Below are 18094 nucleotides of genomic sequence, written 5' to 3'. Positions count from 1 at the left end.
GAAACTAGATAGGCAGGAACAAGGAATTGCAGATGCTGATTTACCAAGGAAAGACGCAAAATGCTCTCAAGTAACTCAGCAGGTCAGGCAGCAACTCCAGAGAAAATGGATGTGAGCATCTCCAGAGAAAATGTTTTGATTTGGGACCCTTCTTTGGACTTTTTCAGATCCCGACCCGAAACATCTCCAATCAATTTTCTCCAAAGAAGCTCTCTGACCCGTTGAGTTACTCCAGTATATTGTGTCTATCTATAGAACAGTACAGCACAGGAATAGGCCATTCAGCCCATAATATCCGTGCCAAACATATTACCAACATATTGCCAAACAAGGAACTTCCGATGCTGGTTTATCGAGGAAAGACACAGAAGAGACACTGTGTGGTCTACCCGATCTATTCCTCTCATGATATTGTACACGTATATAAGATCACCCCTGAAACATGATGCTAAGATGGTGAGAAACATGTAACTGCAGATACTGTTTAGGAAGGAACTCCGGATGCAGGTTTACAACGAAGATAGGCTCAAAATACTGGAGTAACTGAGCGGGACATTTGAGTCGAGACCCTTCCTCAGTCTCTACCTGAAACACCACTCATTCCTTCTCTCCAGAGAAGCTGCCCATCCCACCGAGCTACTCCAGCATTTTCTCTCAATCTAACTGCAGATACTGGTTTATTAAGGAAAGATGCAAAATGCTGGACTAACTCAGCGGTTCAGGCAGCATCCATGGAGAACATGGATAGGTGATGCTTCGGTTCAGGATCCTTCTTCAGACTGTTTGTATGTCTGAAAAAGGGTCTCGACCCGAAAGGTCACCCATCCATGTTTTCCAGGGACGCTGTCCGACCTGTGGAGTTACTTTAGCATTTTGTGTCCAATCTATGGACACATGGATATGCAGGGAATGGAGGGATATGGATTGCATGCAGGCAGATAAGATTAGTTTATCTTGGCATCATGTGCTGCACGGACACGGTGAGCAAAGGACCTGTTCCTGTTCTGCACTGTTGTAAGTGTATATGTTCGAATCTCCTCTGCCTTCATATGATCCATATCCCTCCATTCTCTACATATCCATCTATCTATCTTAAAGCCTCTTAAACACCACTATTGTCATATCTGCCTCCATCACCACTCCTTGGTAGCGCAACTCAGACACCCACTACCCTCAGTGTAAAAAACTTGTCCTGCACCTCTTCTTTAAACGTTGCCCTTTTCGCCTTAAACCTGTGCCCTCTAGTCTTTGGCATTTCCATCCTGGAAAAAAAAAAGATTCTGAAACAGGCCCGCCGTGTCCATGCCAACCACATGTTCTTATTCTATTTGGTTCAAACCTTCAATGCCTTGGTGAATGAAATCTTAAAGGCTGTGAGTGTACATAGTCTCAACCATACCCTAAAGGGCCTGTCCCACTTGGCTGTCATTTACGCGACAGGCCGGTCGTGACTGTCATGCACGTCATCACGCATCTTCATGCGTCAGCACAGTCTTCTGGAGTTCGTGACGTCATTTGAACACCCAGTTTATGATATTTACCCAGTTTATGATATTTATGGCGATTTTCTAAAATGTTCCAGTTTCTGGAGTGGTGCTAGCAATTGGAAAACTGCAGATGTAATGCCCCTATTCATAAAAAGAGGTGAATGAAAAGTAGCATGCTGCAGACCAAATTAACCTGTCGGAAGGAACTGCAGATGCTGATTTAAATTGAAGATAAACACAAAATGCAGGAGTAACTCGGCGGGACAGGCAGCATCTCTGAAGCGAAGGAATGGATGATGTTTCAATTCGAGACGGGTTTCGACCTGAAACATCACTCATTGCTTCTCTCCAGAGATGCTGCAGGTCCACTGAGTTACTCCAGCATTTTGTATCGTTTATCTGGTTTGCTCTTCCATTTCTACCAACTGCACCCCTTCTCATGTCATTCGTTCATCCAGCTGTAGGAGATACAACATTTGTCTTTTTATCCTTTTCCTTACCCACAATCCAGAGACCCATGCAGTCATTGCAAGTGAAGCATCAATTCACTTTTGCACTTTCCGCTTTAGTGTATTTTGGTGTTCACCACGTAGTTTTCTCTACGAAACTGTGCACATTTTTAATTCGCGCGCGCGTATATCCATGACGCGTAAAAGGCGGGCCGACTGCGTATAGGCGGCGTGTGGTGGCGCATGGTTACACACGGTGATGTAATTATGCGTCACCACGCGCTACACGTATGACGTCAAGACGCCTGCGTGCAACCACAATACGCCGGTGTGCATATACGTGATACGCCGGAGGCACGCAAAGATTTTGTGCCCTACAAAATCCTGGAGCGCCACGCGATACCGCGTGAAACTCCATACCGCTCCATGCTTCTCCATGTGACCGTCCCGCGCGGCCCACACACTACACGTGCGTCTCACGTAAATGGCGCGCAAATGACGGCCAAGTGGGACAGGCCCTTAAGGCAGTGTGTGTAGGAAGGAACTGCAGATGCTGATTACACAAAAAAGAGACACAAAGTGCTGGAGTAACTCCACAGGTCAGGCAGAATCTCTGGAGAAAAGGAATAGGTAACATTTTGGGTTGGAACCCAGCTTCTGACTGATAGAGAATGCCAGATCAAAACAATGCTGGCAACAGATGGCCTTAGGAAGGATGGAGCCCATAATGGCTCATTGTTGGTGAGGGAAGATGTGCTAATGATAGGGATACTAGAATGCAAACATTTGTACCAGTAGAACAACACTACCCTAGTCCTTCACCCTGGTTATTCTTGATTAATAAGGGTGTCAAGAATTATGTGGAGAAGGCAGGAGAATAGAGATGAGAGGAAAAGATAGATCAGCCATGATTGAGTGGTGAAGTAGACCCAATGGGCTGAATGGCCTAATTCTGCTCCCAACGCTTATGAACTTACTAGTTCCACTGTTTGCATCCATTTTAGCATGCAAAACAAAGCTTTTCACTTTACCTCAATACACGTGACAATAATAAACCTAAACTTAAACCCATGCAAATGACAAACTGGCCAATGAGTTATGATATCAAGGTCCCAAGGAAGTATTTTGTAAAAGCCCAGATCAGTTACTCATTGCAACTCTCAGAAGAATGTTCCCTCAGTTTGGCAAGCAAATTGCAGACTGTCATCTGTCAATGTGTATACTAGAAAAATCGTCCAGAGACCAATGCAAAATGGTGATAAAAAAAAAGCACAGCACTCAAAAAAAAAGGTGTGCTCAGCAATGTTCTTTCATAACGAGATTGATTTGATGGTGACAGAGAGCTAAATCCATGCCAAACACGTACTGGGTCTCTGCTCAGCCATCCATTATTAATGGATGTTGAGGTTCGGCACTTAATACTGGAAGAGAGAAAGTAACAGGATTACACCAAGAGTGTTTTACTTCAGTTTAGTTTTGTTTATTGTCACATGTACTGAGGTACAGTGAAAAGCTTTTGTCGCGTGCTAACCAGTCGGCGGAGAGACAATACATGATTCGAATCGAGCCATCCACAAAGTACAAATAGAAGATAAAGTCAGTAATGTATAGTGTAAGATAAAGTCCAGTAAGGTCCTATTAAAGATAATCCGAGGGTCTCCAGTAAGGTAGATAGTAGTTCAGGACTGCTCTCCAGTTGATGATAGGATGGTTAGGTTTCCTAATAACAGCTGGGAAAAAAGTGTCCCTTAATCTGGAGGTGTGCGTTTTCACACTACTGTACCTCTTGCCTGATGGGAGAAGGGAGTAGAGGGTGAGACTGGTGGTTGATTATGCTGGTGGCCTTACCAAGGCAGTGCAGAGTGTAGATGGAGACAATGGAAGGGAGGTTGGTTTGTGTGATGGTCTGGGCTGTGTCCACAATTCTCTGCAATTTCTTGCAGTCTTGGATGTCCTGATAAAATGCTTTCCATGGCGCATCTGTAGAAGTTAGTGAGAGTTGTTGGGGAGATGCCAAACTTCCTAGGTCTTCTAAGGAAGTAGGGGCATTGATGTGCTTTCTTGGCCATTGATATGATTGCAGAGAAATGTGGACGCAGCCCAGATCATCAAGCAAACCAACTTCTCTTCCACCGACTCCATTTACACTTCATGCTGCCTCGGCAAGGCCACCAGCATAATGAAGGAACAGTCTCACCCCGGCCACCCTCTTCTCCTCTCCCCCATCAGGCGATGTGCCGAAGTGTGAAAACGCACACCTCCAGATTCAGAGACAATTTCTTCCTAGCTGTAATCAGGCAACTGAACCATCCCCTCACCAGCGAGAGAGCGGTTACCCCACTCATCCCAAACCTTTGACCTCTGGTACTAGATTCCCCTACCCTGGAGAAAGGACTGTGCATTCACCCTATCCCCCTCATGATATTATACACCTCTATCACCCCTCAACCTCTTGCAGTCCAAGAAATAAAGCCCTAGCCTGCCCAGCCTCGCACGATTGGCCCTCGATTCCTCATTAATCTCTTTCCAGTTTAACGACAGAAAATCAGCTTGTAAATCTATATTAAACGCAAAGAGCAAAAAAAAAAAGCAATCAACCATTCAAAACACATTATTATTTGAAAGGGGTGTCACAGTGGTAGAATTGCTGCCTTACAGCGACAGAGACCCAGGTTTGATTCTACCTATGGATGCTGTCTGTACGGAATTTGTATTTTCTCTCTGTGACGGAGTCTACTCTGCCATTCAATCTGAGCTGATCTATCATTCCTTCTCAACCTCTTTCTTCTGCCTTCTCCCCATAACCCTTGACACCCTCACCAATCAAGTTGAACGGGTGGGTGACCGATGGATGGCCCACCGGACTCGGTGGGCTGAAGGGCATGTTTCCTCACTGTATCTCTAAATTCTAAAGTCTGCAGTCTAAAGTTGACAGTGCGTTTGGTGAATGATGTTTTTGGCCTGAGTTACTCCAGTGATTCCACCAAAACCCTAATCACTGTGAAGTGACGTATGTCTGTGAGCGATGTCTACAAAGGCAAATAAAGTACTGAAGCTGGAGAGAGTGAGAGGCAGTGTTTCAGGTCAATGCTCCTTCTTTAGAAAGTGGTTTTGACAGGAGATCGTTGACAGGAGAAGCTATCTCTGCTTCTCTCTCCATGGATGCTGCCTGACCTGCTGTGTGTCTAACAGCGTATGACCTCAGTCAAAAACAATCACTGTCAGCTGAATTAAATTTCAAACCCAAAATAGATTTTCTAACTTAAATGTAATTTGTTATCAGTTGTATGTAAGACTGACCACAAAGCAAATCATTTAATAATCATCACTTGATGCACAAATTGGCCATGAACTTAATCTGGATGCTGTCTTTTATTTTTTATTTTTTAAACCACTTCTTGGTGTGAAGAAGGAAAGTAGGCATGTAATCATAAAACGTATCAAGATGTTTCCACTTGTGGGAGAGTCTAGGACCAGAGGGCATAGCCTCAGAATGAATGGACGTACCTCTAGAAAGGAGACGAGGAGGAATTTCTTTAGTTAATCAGCAGAATGTATTGCCACAAATGGCTGTGGAAGCCAAGTTATTTTAAGGCAGAGTTGGACAGATTTTTTATTAGTACAGGTGTCAAGGGTTACGGGGAGAAAGCAAGAGAATGGGGTTGAGAGGGAGAGATAGATCAGCCATGATTGAATGACGGAGTAAATGCGATGGGCAGAATGACCTAATTCTGCTCCCATGAATTATGAATTGAAACAGGCAATGAACATGAAATTAGTATGTAGATTGCTTTTTTTGCATGGGATCACATGGGATGTCCATTTGGAACAGGTGAGGCTCTACTGGTGTTTATGCTACATGAGAGCCTTCCTTCATGGATCATAGAACATAGAACAACACAGGAACAGGCCATTCGGCCCGCAGGATCTGTGCTGAACATGATGCCAAGTTAAACTGATCTCCTCTGACTGCATGTGACCCAACTCACTCCATTCTCCACATAGCCACGTGCATGTCTAAAAGCATCTTAATTGCCATTATTGTATCTGCCTCCACCACAACTTTTGGCAGCGCATTCCAGACTCCCATCATCCTCTGTGTAAAAATCACTGGCTATACCCGCATATCTCCATTAAACTTTGTTCTTCTCACCCTAAAATGATGTCCTCTATTTTACATTTCCACCCTGGAAAAAAAGGTTCTGACTGTCCTATACCTCCCATCATTTTCCATATACATTTCTATCAGGTCTCCCCTTTACCTCCAGCTATCGAGTGAAAACAATTCAGATCCGTTCAACATCTCCTTGCAGCTAATACCCGCTAATCCAGGCATCGTTTTGGTAAAATCTCTGGAGAAAATGGATAGGTGCCATTTTGGGTCAGGACCCTCTTGAGAATTTTGAAGAAAGGTCCCGACCCAAAATGTCCATTTACTCCAGAGATGCTGCCTGCATTTTGTGTCTCTGTTTGGTATAAATCAGTATCTGCAGCTCTCTTTTTATTATATAATCTGGTAAACCTCTACTGCACCCTCTCCGAAGCCTCCGCATCCTTCCTGCAATGGGGCAAGCCAAACTGCATGCAATATTTCAAATGTGGCCTCACCAACATCCTATAGAGTTGCATCATGACTTCCTGACTTTTATACCAATACCCCGACCAATGAAGGCAAGCATACCGTATGCCTTCTTTTCCACTCTTTACTCTGGCACTGTGATGCAACACAGTGGTGCAGCGGTAGAGTTGCTGCCTTAGTGTCAGGGACCCAGGTTCGATCCTGACCATGAGTGCTGTCCGTGTGGAGTTTGCACTATCTCCATGTGATGCGTGGGCTTTCTCTGGGTGCTCCGTCTTCCCAAAGAGGTGCAGGTTGTAAGTTAATTGGCCTCTGTAAATTGTCCCTAGTGTGTGGGATTGAACTACTGTACGGGTGATCACTGATTGTCATGGATTTAGTGGGCTGAAGGGCCTGTTTCAATGTTGTAGTCAACAAAACTAAGCTGAACTAAATAAAATTAAACCATGCTATGCTAAACTGAACTGAACTAAACTAAACTGAATTAAACAAAACTAAAATAAACAAATTTAAACTAAACAAAACCACTCTATCTACTTACAATGCCACTTTCAAGAAGCTCAGTTTCAAGTAAGAGTAACTAATCACCCATTCTTCAAGTGGAATAAATGCCAATCTTACCTGCGATATTCATATTCCATGAGTGAATGCCAAAAATATGACCAGGGAGATTTGTGACAGAGCGATGGCGGTATGCAGGGATGTGACTCGTCTCACTACCTTGACAACTGCTGATCAGAAACTAGTAATTACAAATCACCTCTATCCACAGGAGTGTAACCTGTGATAAAAATCACAAACACAATGAAGTATAACAACCACATGTACCTGTCCTGTAACCAGGGAAACAATGAAGACTCTATAATCACTGCTTATTGATTTGCCGTTTACTTCACTCCACAAAAAGAGACAATAGTGATTTTGAGGGAGTTCGGTTGACAGAGACCTCTGATTATTATCGACAATAACTCCAGGCACCCAAGGGTAGAGACCTTCTGAGGGTGTTCCGTCTTTACTTAGACCTCTGTGATTTCCTGATTAAAGCATCACTTTGTGGATGGGGGTCGAGAGCTGAAAACCCAGCCTGGCCAACGTCAATGAGAACATTGCACACATTGTCCATCAACAAGAAACCCTTCCCTGTCACGGAATATAGAGCAGTACAGCACAGGACCAGGCCCTTCTGCCCACAACTTCTGTGCTGGACATGATACCATGATAAACCGATCTGCGCTGCCTGAACCTAATCTACATCCCTCTATTCGAAATTTCGGATTTTTCTGGACTTCATCTTGCACTAAAAGTTATTTCCTTTATCCTGATTCTGTACACTGTGGATGGCTCGATTGTAATCATAAACAGTCTTTCCACTGACTGGTTAGCACGCAAGAAAAATGTTCTCTGTACCTTGGTGCACGTGACAATAAACTAAACTAAACTATTCCCCATATATCCATGTGCCTATCTAAAAGCCTCATAGATGCCACTATCCTAGCAGTGTCCACTACCGCCCCTGGAAGGGCATTCCAGACACTCACCACTTTCGGCGTGAAAGACTTCCCCACACACTCCTTTAAATTTTGCCCCTCTCACCTTAAATCTATGAGCGGCATGGTGGCGCAGTGGTAGAGATGCTGCCATACAGAGCCAGAGATCCGGGTTTCGATCCTGACTACGGATGCTCTCTGTACAGAGTTAGTACGTTCTCCCTGCGATCTCTGGGATCTCCAGTTTCATCCCACACTCCTAAGACGTACAGGTTTGTAGGTTAAATGGCTTGGTAAATTGTCCCCCATGCGTATAGGATAGTGTTAGTTTGTGTGGATCACAGGTCGGCGCGGACCCGGTGGTCTGAATGGTCAGTTTCAACGCTGTATCTCGAAGCTATACTAAACTAAACACTTGTTATACAGAGGGAGGTGTAAACGTACACAGGGAGGTTAATCCAGACAATAAATTTATTGGGAGGCAGGAGAAATTATATACAAATTCTGTTTTAGTGAGATAAAGGCTGCGGGGAATCAGATACATTTATATAGGGTCATTGTAAAGATACATGTATATCAACATCCTTTACGTGTTTTCCCACTGTGCAGCATTCCTATCGCTATAGATGTTTCGTAAACAAATCAACATGCTGTTGACTTTGTGCGAAGCGTACAAGAAATAATACTGAAAGATCATACAATGTCAAGATTGGATTACATGAAATTTTATAGAGCTCTCAGTACTAGTACACGACATTTATTTAAAATATTCTCGGTGTTTATTCTTCACAGCAGGCTTTCTTCTTCCCTTCATCTCTAACATCTGCCTTTTCCTTAAAGATAAGGGGCTGCACAGTGGCACAGCGGTGCAGTTGCTGCCTTACAGTGGCAGTCCCAGGTTCGATCCTGACTGCGGGTGCTGTCTGCATGGAGTTTGTACGTTCTCTCTATAACTGCCTGGGTTTTCTCTGGGTGCTACGGTTTCCTCCCACTCTCCAAAGACGTACAGGTTTGTAGGTTAATTGACTTTGGTAAGTTATAAAAATTGTCCCTCTTGTGTGTAGGTTAGTGTAAGGGGTGATCGCTGGTCGGCGTGGACTTGGTGGGCTGAAGGGCCTGTTTTTACGCTGTATCTCTAAAGTCAAAAGATTTAGTGATCTCGCTGCGTTATGTGGAGTAATCATGTAGTACTGGTTTGAAGAAGGGTCTTGACCCGAAACGTCACCTATCCCTGTTCTCCGGTGATGCTGGAGGCAGATATCTCCAGTCCACAGAGCTCGCCTTGATCCTGGTTTTGTCATCTGTAGACATGTTGTTGCGTGATCACAATAACGGGCCTGTGAGATGACAAGGGGCACGGCTGTTTGTCGAGCTTGTGGTTCAGCACTCCACTGCTCAATGACAGCTTACTCTGAAACTCTTTCACCTACTCCTCTTTCCACGGTTCATTGGACAAGTTCACATCCGAGGTCACATATCAAGAACATATCTTTAATTACATTAATGGCACACCACAGCTCCTGGACCGTGACGCTGGCAATCGGAGAGATAAAATGTGAACTCATTGACAAGCTTTGAAGCTTTGGGCGGCACAGTGGCGCAGTAGTGGAGTTGTTGCCTTACAGCGCCAAAGACCCAGGTTCAATCCTGACTATGGGTGCTGTATGCATGAAGATTGTACGCTCTCCCTGTAACCGCGTGGAATTCCTCGAGGTACTCCAGTTTCTTTCTACTTTCCAAAGACCTGCAAGTTTGTAGGGTTAATTGGCTTCTGAAAATTGTCCTTAGAGTGTAGGATAGAACGAGTGTATGGGTGATCACTGGTCGGTGTGGACTCGGTGGACCGAATGGCCTATTTCCACGCTGTATCACTAAACTAAACTAAGCTAAACTAAGTTCATTAACACATCAATAAATTTGCACAAATTGGCGTGTGATGAACGGTCTCTGCAGGTTTGTGGGGTAATTGGCTTCTGATAAAATTGTAAATTGTCCCTAGCTTGTAGGATAGTGCTGGCATGCGGGTGATTGCTGGTCAGCATGGACTCAGTGGGCCGAAAGGGCTATTTCTATGCTGTATGTCTAAAGTCCTACGTCACAGATCAAAAACGTATCTTTAATTACAATAATGGCACACAACAGCTCCTGACTCGTGAAATTAGCAATCAGAAAGATAAAATGTTAACTCACTGATAAGCTTTGAAGTCTTGTTTCTGTCCCTCAGCATGTGAGGTTTAGTTTAGTTTAGTTTAGAGATACAGTGCAGAAACTGGCCCTTCGACCAATTGTGTCCATGCTGACCAGCGATCACCCCGCACACTAACACTATCCTACACACTAGGGGCAATTTGCAATGCTTACCAAAACCTGTTAACCTACAAAACTCTAAGTCTTTGGAGTGAGGGCTGAAACCGGAGCAGCCGGAGAAAACCCACGCCGTCAAGGGGAGAACGTACAAACTCCGTACAGACAGCACCTGTAGTCAGGATCAAACCTGGGTGTCTGGCGCTGGAAGGCAGCAACTCTACTGCTGTGCCACAGCGCTGCCCAAACCCATGATTTACAGTTATTTTCATGTTGGTTCCATCAGGGCCAAAACAGGTGTGGCAAGGTGGTGCAGCAGTAGAGTTGCTGCCCAATAGTGCCAGAGGCCTGGGTTCGATCCTGACTATGGGTACTGTCTGTACGGAGTTTGCACGTTCTCCCCGTGACCTACGCGGGTTTTCTCCCAGTGTGCTCCGATTTCCTCCCACACTGAAAGGATTATGTCGTGTACAGGGTGATCACTGGTCGGTGTGGACACGGAGGGCCGAAGGGCCTGTTTCCGCCCTGTATCTCAAAACCAAACAAAACAAATGCGCAACCCTCTCCAGGTTGCCTCTGGTATAAGGTACCTCCCGCAGTAAAAAGATGCGTCACCCACGTTCATTTGCTGGCCAATTGCCGCCGGGAGAATTGGATACACTATTGTGGAGAGCTCACTGTCCACATGAGCCTGCCATGTCTCAGCGGGCAGAACACACGCCTCTCTCGAGGCAGAAGGTTGCGGGTTCAAATCCCACTGCAGGCTCGTGAGCACATTAAAAATCCAGCCTGTTGCTCTCAGTGTGGCACTGCCTGTCTCACTGTTTCTTCGGACGTGACATTAAACCAATGCCTGCTGTGCTCTTTCAAGTGGATGAAAATGAACCCCGTGACTCCGTTTCGGAGACGGTTTTGCCATTGTTTTGTTTTGCAGTCATCGCAGATACAATAGCAGCGTGGGGGTATGGAATGCACTACCAAAGGAGGTCACAGAGTCACACAGCACGGAAACAGGATCTTCAGCCCAGCTTGCCAATGCTGACCAAAATACTTCATCTACGCCAGTCACCTGCCCCCATTTGGCCCATATCCCTCAAACCGGGCACTTTCCCTTGCAACCGCAAGAGATGCAACACTTGTCCCTTTACCTCCCCCCTCGACTCCGTTCAAGGACCCAAGCAATCGTTCCAGGTGCGACAGAGGTTTACCTGCATCTCTTCCAACCTCATCTATTGCGTCCGCTGCTCTAGATGTCAGCAGATCTATATCGGTGAGACCAAGCGGAGGTTGGGCGATCGTTTCGCCGAACACCTCCGCTCGGTCCGCAATAACCAAGCTGACCTCCCGGTGGCTCAGCACTTCAACTCCCCCTCCCACTCCACCTCCGACCTCTCTGTCCTGGGTCTCCTCCATGGCCACAGCGAGCAGCACCGGAAATTGGAGGAACAGCACCTCATATTCCGTTTGGGGAGTCTGCACCCCGGGGGCATGAACATCGAATTCTCCCAATTCTGTTAGTCCTTGCTGTCTCCTCCCCTTCCTCAGCTCCCCTGCTGTCTCCTCCCACCCTCCAGCCTTCTGGCTCCTCCTCCTTTTCCCTTTCTTGTCCCCACCCACCCCCACCCCCGATCAGTCTGAAGAAGGGTTTCGGCCCAAAACGTTGCCTATTTCCTTCGCTCCATAGATGCTGCTGCACCCACTGAGTTTCTCCAGCTTTTCTGTGTAACCTCCCTCAAACCCTTTCCTTTCCATGTATCTGTCTTTTAAATGTTTAATGTAGGAAAGAACTGCAGATGCTGGTTTAAATCGAAGATAGACACGAAATGCTGGAGTAACTAGCGGGACAGGCAGCATCTCTGGAGAGAAGAAATGGGTGACGTTTCGGGTCGAGACCCTTCTTCAGACTAAACGCTTAGTTTAGTTTGGTTTGGTTTAGAGATACAGCGTGAAACAGGCCCTTTGGTCAACCGAGTACCCATCAACCAGTGATCACCATTATACTCGTTCTATCGTACACATCTAAGGACATTTTTTAGAAGCCAATTAACCCTACAAACCTGCAGGTGTTTGGACTGTGGGAGGAAATCGGAACACCTGGAGAAATCCCACTCGGTCACTGGGAGAAAATACAAAATCCGTACAGATAGAACCCGTAGTCAGGATTGAACCTGTGTCTGGTGCTGTAAACCAGTAATTCTAACTTTGAGCCACTGTGCCGCCCTATGCTGATCAAGATGCCCCATCCTCACAATCCCAGCTACCCTCATTTGGCCCACATCCCTCTAAACCTTTCCTATCCATGTACCTATCAAAAGTATTTTACATTTTCTTATAAAGGTGGTAGTCTGATGCACAGATATAAAATCATGGCATCTCAACTCCACAATTATTATCCCTTCAGGTAGACATTTAAATAGACAAGGCACTGATGGATACGTTCCTAATCCAGACAAATAGGATTCATGGAGATGGACAAAAAGTATCATATAAAATCAGGTACAGCACATGAATGGGCCCTTAGGTCCATGTCTGTACCGAGCATGATGCCAAGGCCATCTCTCATTTACCTGTGCATAATCCATATCCCACCATTCCCTGCATATCCATATGCCCTTACAAATAATTCTTCAATACCACTATCGTATCTGCCTCCACCACCAACCCTGGCAGCACCTTTCAGGCACTCACCACCCTTTGTGTAAAAAAGTTGCTCCGCACATCTCCTTTAAACTTTGCCCCTCTCACCTTAGAGCTATGCCCTCTAGTAGTTAATTCTTCCACCCTTGGTAAAAGATTCTAACTGTCTACCCCTATCTATGCCTAACATACTTTCATATACTTCTATCAGGTCTTCCTACAAACTTTGGTGTTCCAGAGAAGACAGTCCAAGTCTGTGCAACTTCTCCCTGTAGCTAATACCTAATCCAGCATCAGCACAGACATAGTGGGCTGAAGGGCCTGTTTCCATGATGCACTCTATGACTCTCACAATGAGGGGCTACACATCCCCTCATGCCTACACTCTGATTCATGACAATCATAATTAGAGAGCCCACAATAATAATAATAATAATAATAACACGACAATCGGGTGGCATGGTGGTGTAGTGGTACAGTTGTTGCCTTACAGAGCTTACAGGATTTGCAGCGCCGGAGACCCGGGTTCGATCCTGACTGCAGGTGATATCTGTACGGAGTTTGTACGTTCTCCCCGTGAACGCGTGGGTTTTCTCCGAGCTGTTCAGTTTCCTCCCACACTCCAAAGACATATAAGTTTGTACGTTAATTGGCTTGGTTTAAGTGCAAATTGTCCCTAGTGTGTGTAGGGTAGTGTTAATGTGCGGGGATCGCTGGTCGGTGCGGTCTCGGTGGGCCCAAGGGCCTGTTTCCGCACTGTGTCTAAACTAAACAAAAAAAAACATTGCATCTCAACTCCACTACAGAACTCAGATTTCGGTTTAGAATTAAGTTAATTGTTGTCAGGTGTGCTGAGAAACAGTGAAACGCTTTATTTTACATACTGCCAATATAATCAAAGACTTGCCCCACACTGACCATTCATCCGTCTCCACGCTCCCGTCCAGCAGTGGATACAGAAGCTTGTTAATCGCACCACCACCAGCCTCAGGAACAGATTCTTGCCCTCTGCTATCAGGCTTCTGAACAGTACTTCCATAAGCTTGGGGACTGTTCCATCTGCCTCTACCCAGTGGACATTGGATTTTGTCACTGGAACTGATGTGCTACAAAGTAGAGAGTGCAGAGGATACAGAGGATATAAAGCCTCGGTTATCAGGCTTCTGAATGGTCCTTCCATGAGCTAGGATACTGTCCAATTCACCTCCATCCCATTAGAGACTTTGGACTGTCCACAGAACTGGTGTGCTACAATGCTGAGAACTATATCCTGCATTTTGTATCTTCCCCTTTGCTATATTGTAAGTGAGTTTGATTTGAGTGTGTTTATATGTTATGCTTGATCTGTTTGGATAGCATGCAAAACAAAGCTTTTCACTATGCATCAGCACATGTGACAATAATAAAGCTAAATCTAAACTGAAACCTATCCAATCAAATCAGATAGTATACATAAATACAACCAAGCCAAACTCAAGTATAAGTACAAGTCTGAAGATGGGTCCTAATGCGAAACGTCATCCCCGAGATGATGCCTAACCTGCTGAGTTACTCCAGCACTTTGTGTCCTTCAAATTACAAGTACAATAGGTAGAGCAAAGGGAAAGATACAGAATACAGAATATAGTTTTCAGAATTGTAGTGCACTGAAGATAGACACAAAGTGCTGGAGTAACACAGCGGGTGGGTCAGGCAGCATCTCTGAAGAAAAGGAACAAATGACGTTTCGGGTCGGAACCCTTCTTCAGACCTTCTGAAGAAGGGTTCCAACCTGAAACATCACCTATTCCTTTTTTCTGGAGATGCTGCCTGACCCTCTGAGTTACTCCAGCACTTTGTGTCTATCTTCGGTATAAACCAGCATCTGCAGTTCCTTCCTACATATTGTGGTGCACCAGTTCTATAGACAAAGTCCAATGTCCGCAATGGGGTAGAGGTGAATCGGACAGTACCCTAGGTTATTAAAGGACAGTTCAGAAGCCCGATAACAGAGAGGACAAAGCTATTCCTGAGTCTGGTGATGCGTGTTTTCAAGTTCATTGTCCATCATGGGAACCAGATAGATTTATCATCTCCCAGAGCTCCTGATGTTTCAATTACCTCAAATAAATAAAGACAATTTTAAGAATTTGTTATCCAGAAAGTTAATGCATGATTGAGCACTCCCCCCCCCCAATATATTAGGAAAGACTGTTGGAACAGAAATAAAGAAACATGTATTTTTACTCGTTGGTAAGTATAGGACTAGTTTAAAGATTGCAAACCAGGCTTTGTGGGAGTTGCGTTAATATTTCTGTGCAGAGAGCGGAGGTGGGAGCTTGAAATTCTCTAATGCAAAAGGCATTATGTAGGTCGATTGTTAATTTTAAACTTATAATTGATAGATTGCAGTTAGCAAGGGACTTGGGGTAAAAGGCAGGATGTAATTGGTCACAGATCAGCCAAGAACAGGCTTGAAGGGCTAAATCATCCACCCGTCCTATGAACGCAGGCGAGGAAAATGGAACTCCCAAAGTTATGCCCGATCTTCTCACTGTCAACAATGTCACCAGTGAAACAGATTGCAAAACATAAAGATCAACGAGTGGTGAGATGGGAATTTATGGAACTGCTGGAACTGCCATGTAAATCACTGTTAAGGGAAATATCTTCATGTTATAGGAGCAGAATTAGGCCATTCAGCCCATCCAGCCTACTCCGCTATTCAATCATGGCTGACCTATCCTTCCCTCTCAACCCCATTCTCCTGCCTTCACCCCATAACTCCTGACACCTGTACTAATAATGAATTCCACCAAATCACCAGTCATTCCTTCTTCTCCCCACCCCCGCGAGGCAGAAGGTGCAGAAGCTTGAAAGCCTGCACCACCAGACTTAGGAACTGCTTCTAAGGCCTCCAGCGCTAGAGAACTGGGTTCGAACCTGACCTCGGGCTCTGTCCATACGGTGTCTGCATGCCCTCCCTGTGGCCCTATGAATGGGAACATTTGGGCACAAAGGCACAGTCATAGACTTGTTCAACGTGGAAACAGGCCCCTCAGCCCAACTTGCCCACATCAACCAACATATCCCATGTACACTAGGCCCACCTGCCTGTGTTTGGCCCATATACCTCCAAACCTATCCTATCCATGTACCTATCTAAATGTTTTTTAAATGTTGCAATGGTAAATTTGCATCATGCTACTTGATTTGATGGTGTTAGAAGACATTGTATTTTGCACATGGCCCAGATTGGCTTGAGGGTCAAGTAGCTAATAGTTCAATTTTTCAACCTGACAACTTGCACATAGAACATTGAACAATACCGCATAGGAACACGTGGCTCTGGTGCTGAGACATCAGCTCTACCACTGCTCCATATTCTCCCTGTGACCGCGTGGGTTTCATCCAGGTGCTCTGGTTTCCTTCCACATTCCAAAGACATGCGTGTTTGTGCGTTAATTGGTCTCTGTAAATTTCCCCCTGGTGTGTAGGGAGTGGATGAGAAAGTGGGATAACATAGAACCAGTGTTTAGTTCAGTTTAGTTTAAGTTATTGCCAGATGTACCAAGGTACAGTGAAAAGCTTTTGTTGCGTGCTAACCAATCAGTAGAAAGACAATACATGATTACAATCGTGCCATTCACAGTGTACAGATACATGATGAAGGGAATAATGTGAATAACATTTAGTGCAAGATAAAACCAATAAAGTCTGATCAAAGATAGTCCGAGGGTCTCCAATGAGGTAGATAGTAGTTCAGGACTGCACTCTAGTTGTTGAGAGGATGGTTCAGTTGCCAGATAACAGCGATGAAATGGCTCCTGAATCTGGAGATGCTTTTTCAAGCTTCTGAACCTTTTGCCCGATGAGAGAGAGGAGATGGGGGAGTGACCAGGGTGAAGGGGTGATTGATGGTCAGTGAGGACTCAGTGGACTGAAGGACCTGTTTCCATTCTGAATTTCTAAACTAAACTAAACTATATTGAGGGCCTGACTTGCTTATTGAAGATGGAGATTCTTCTGAGCCTTTGTGGATGGTATTAAAGAATGATACAGTGTGGAAACAGGCTCTTCGGCTCAACTTGCCCACACCGGCCAATAATATCCTAACTACACACTAGTCCCATTTGCCTGCGCTTGGCCCATATCCCTCCAAACCTGTCCTATCAATGTACCTGTCTAACTGTTTCTTAAACAATGAGATAGTCCCTGCCTCAACTACCTTCTTTTGCAGCTTGTTCCATACATTCACCAACCTTTGTGTGAAAAAGTTACCATTGTCATTGTGAAATGTTAGTTTAGTTTAGGCAACAGTTGGTTAATGCCTCTGTTAATCAATAGTTGAACATGACATAGATTGATCACGTACAACTATGCTCTGCCCTGCTTTTATTGCAAGAAGTTGTTGCTGTTTCTAATTTCACCATGTTGCAATTGACTGAGTGTAGTGTATAATAGTAAGATTAAACAAGAACTTACCAGTTCAAAGTTTGATCATTATTTTATGAGGTGTACGTTGAGGGAATACGTGAAGAACCCCGCCAGGATGCATGCGTGTCATTTTTCAAAGCAGCGGTGTGAAATCACAGATAACTGTAATGACTGAGCATAGTAAGATTAGAGAAGAAAATACCAGTTGAGTATATGATCAAGGGTGGGAGCGGAGGGCACGTATTCCCTCAACGTAGTCCTCATAAAATAATGATCAAACTTCGAACTGGTAAGTTCTCGTTTAATCTTACTATTTTACTTTGGTGTCACGTGAGTGACTACATGAAGATGTCAAAGCTCTGTGATTTCATGCCGTGGAAACGAGTTCATGCATCACATCTGCCTTAATTGACTGTGGGAGGAATTGTGTTAACATGTTTAGACATGAATCCAGCATTGAAATCCATGATAAATTGTTAACAACAAATTATAGCCCCTATTTATGGGGTGAAATTATATTACAGAATTTTAAATTGACTCTGCAAAGTTCCAGTTTAACTACTGGTTTGTGGTAGAATAGTTGGAACATTTTCCCCTGATCCATCCTGCTGTCTCGAGGATTTGGTTCATTGGTACATCCAACTCCATAGCTGCCGATGTAGCTGCAGCCCTGGTGGAATAAGATTTGAATATGTTAGTATCCACTCCAGCTGTTGTTAAAACCAGTTTCAGCCA

At 44.8% G+C, this 18094-nt stretch overlaps 1 protein-coding gene across 4 annotated transcripts in view; it reads right to left on the bottom strand.

Moving 5' to 3' along the window:
- The window catches only part of LOC129701505 (protocadherin-1-like), a 350556-nt gene that overhangs the window by 2575 nt on the left and 329887 nt on the right, over window positions 1-18094 (bottom strand). The gene's annotated exons all lie outside the window — the stretch shown is intronic.

Source organism: Leucoraja erinacea, chromosome 11 (genome assembly GCF_028641065.1).
Source record: "Leucoraja erinacea ecotype New England chromosome 11, Leri_hhj_1, whole genome shotgun sequence".
Classification (NCBI taxonomy): domain Eukaryota; kingdom Metazoa; phylum Chordata; class Chondrichthyes; order Rajiformes; family Rajidae; genus Leucoraja; species Leucoraja erinaceus.
Note: the sequence above shows the minus strand (reverse complement) of the source record. Positions and strands in the feature narration are given on the sequence as shown.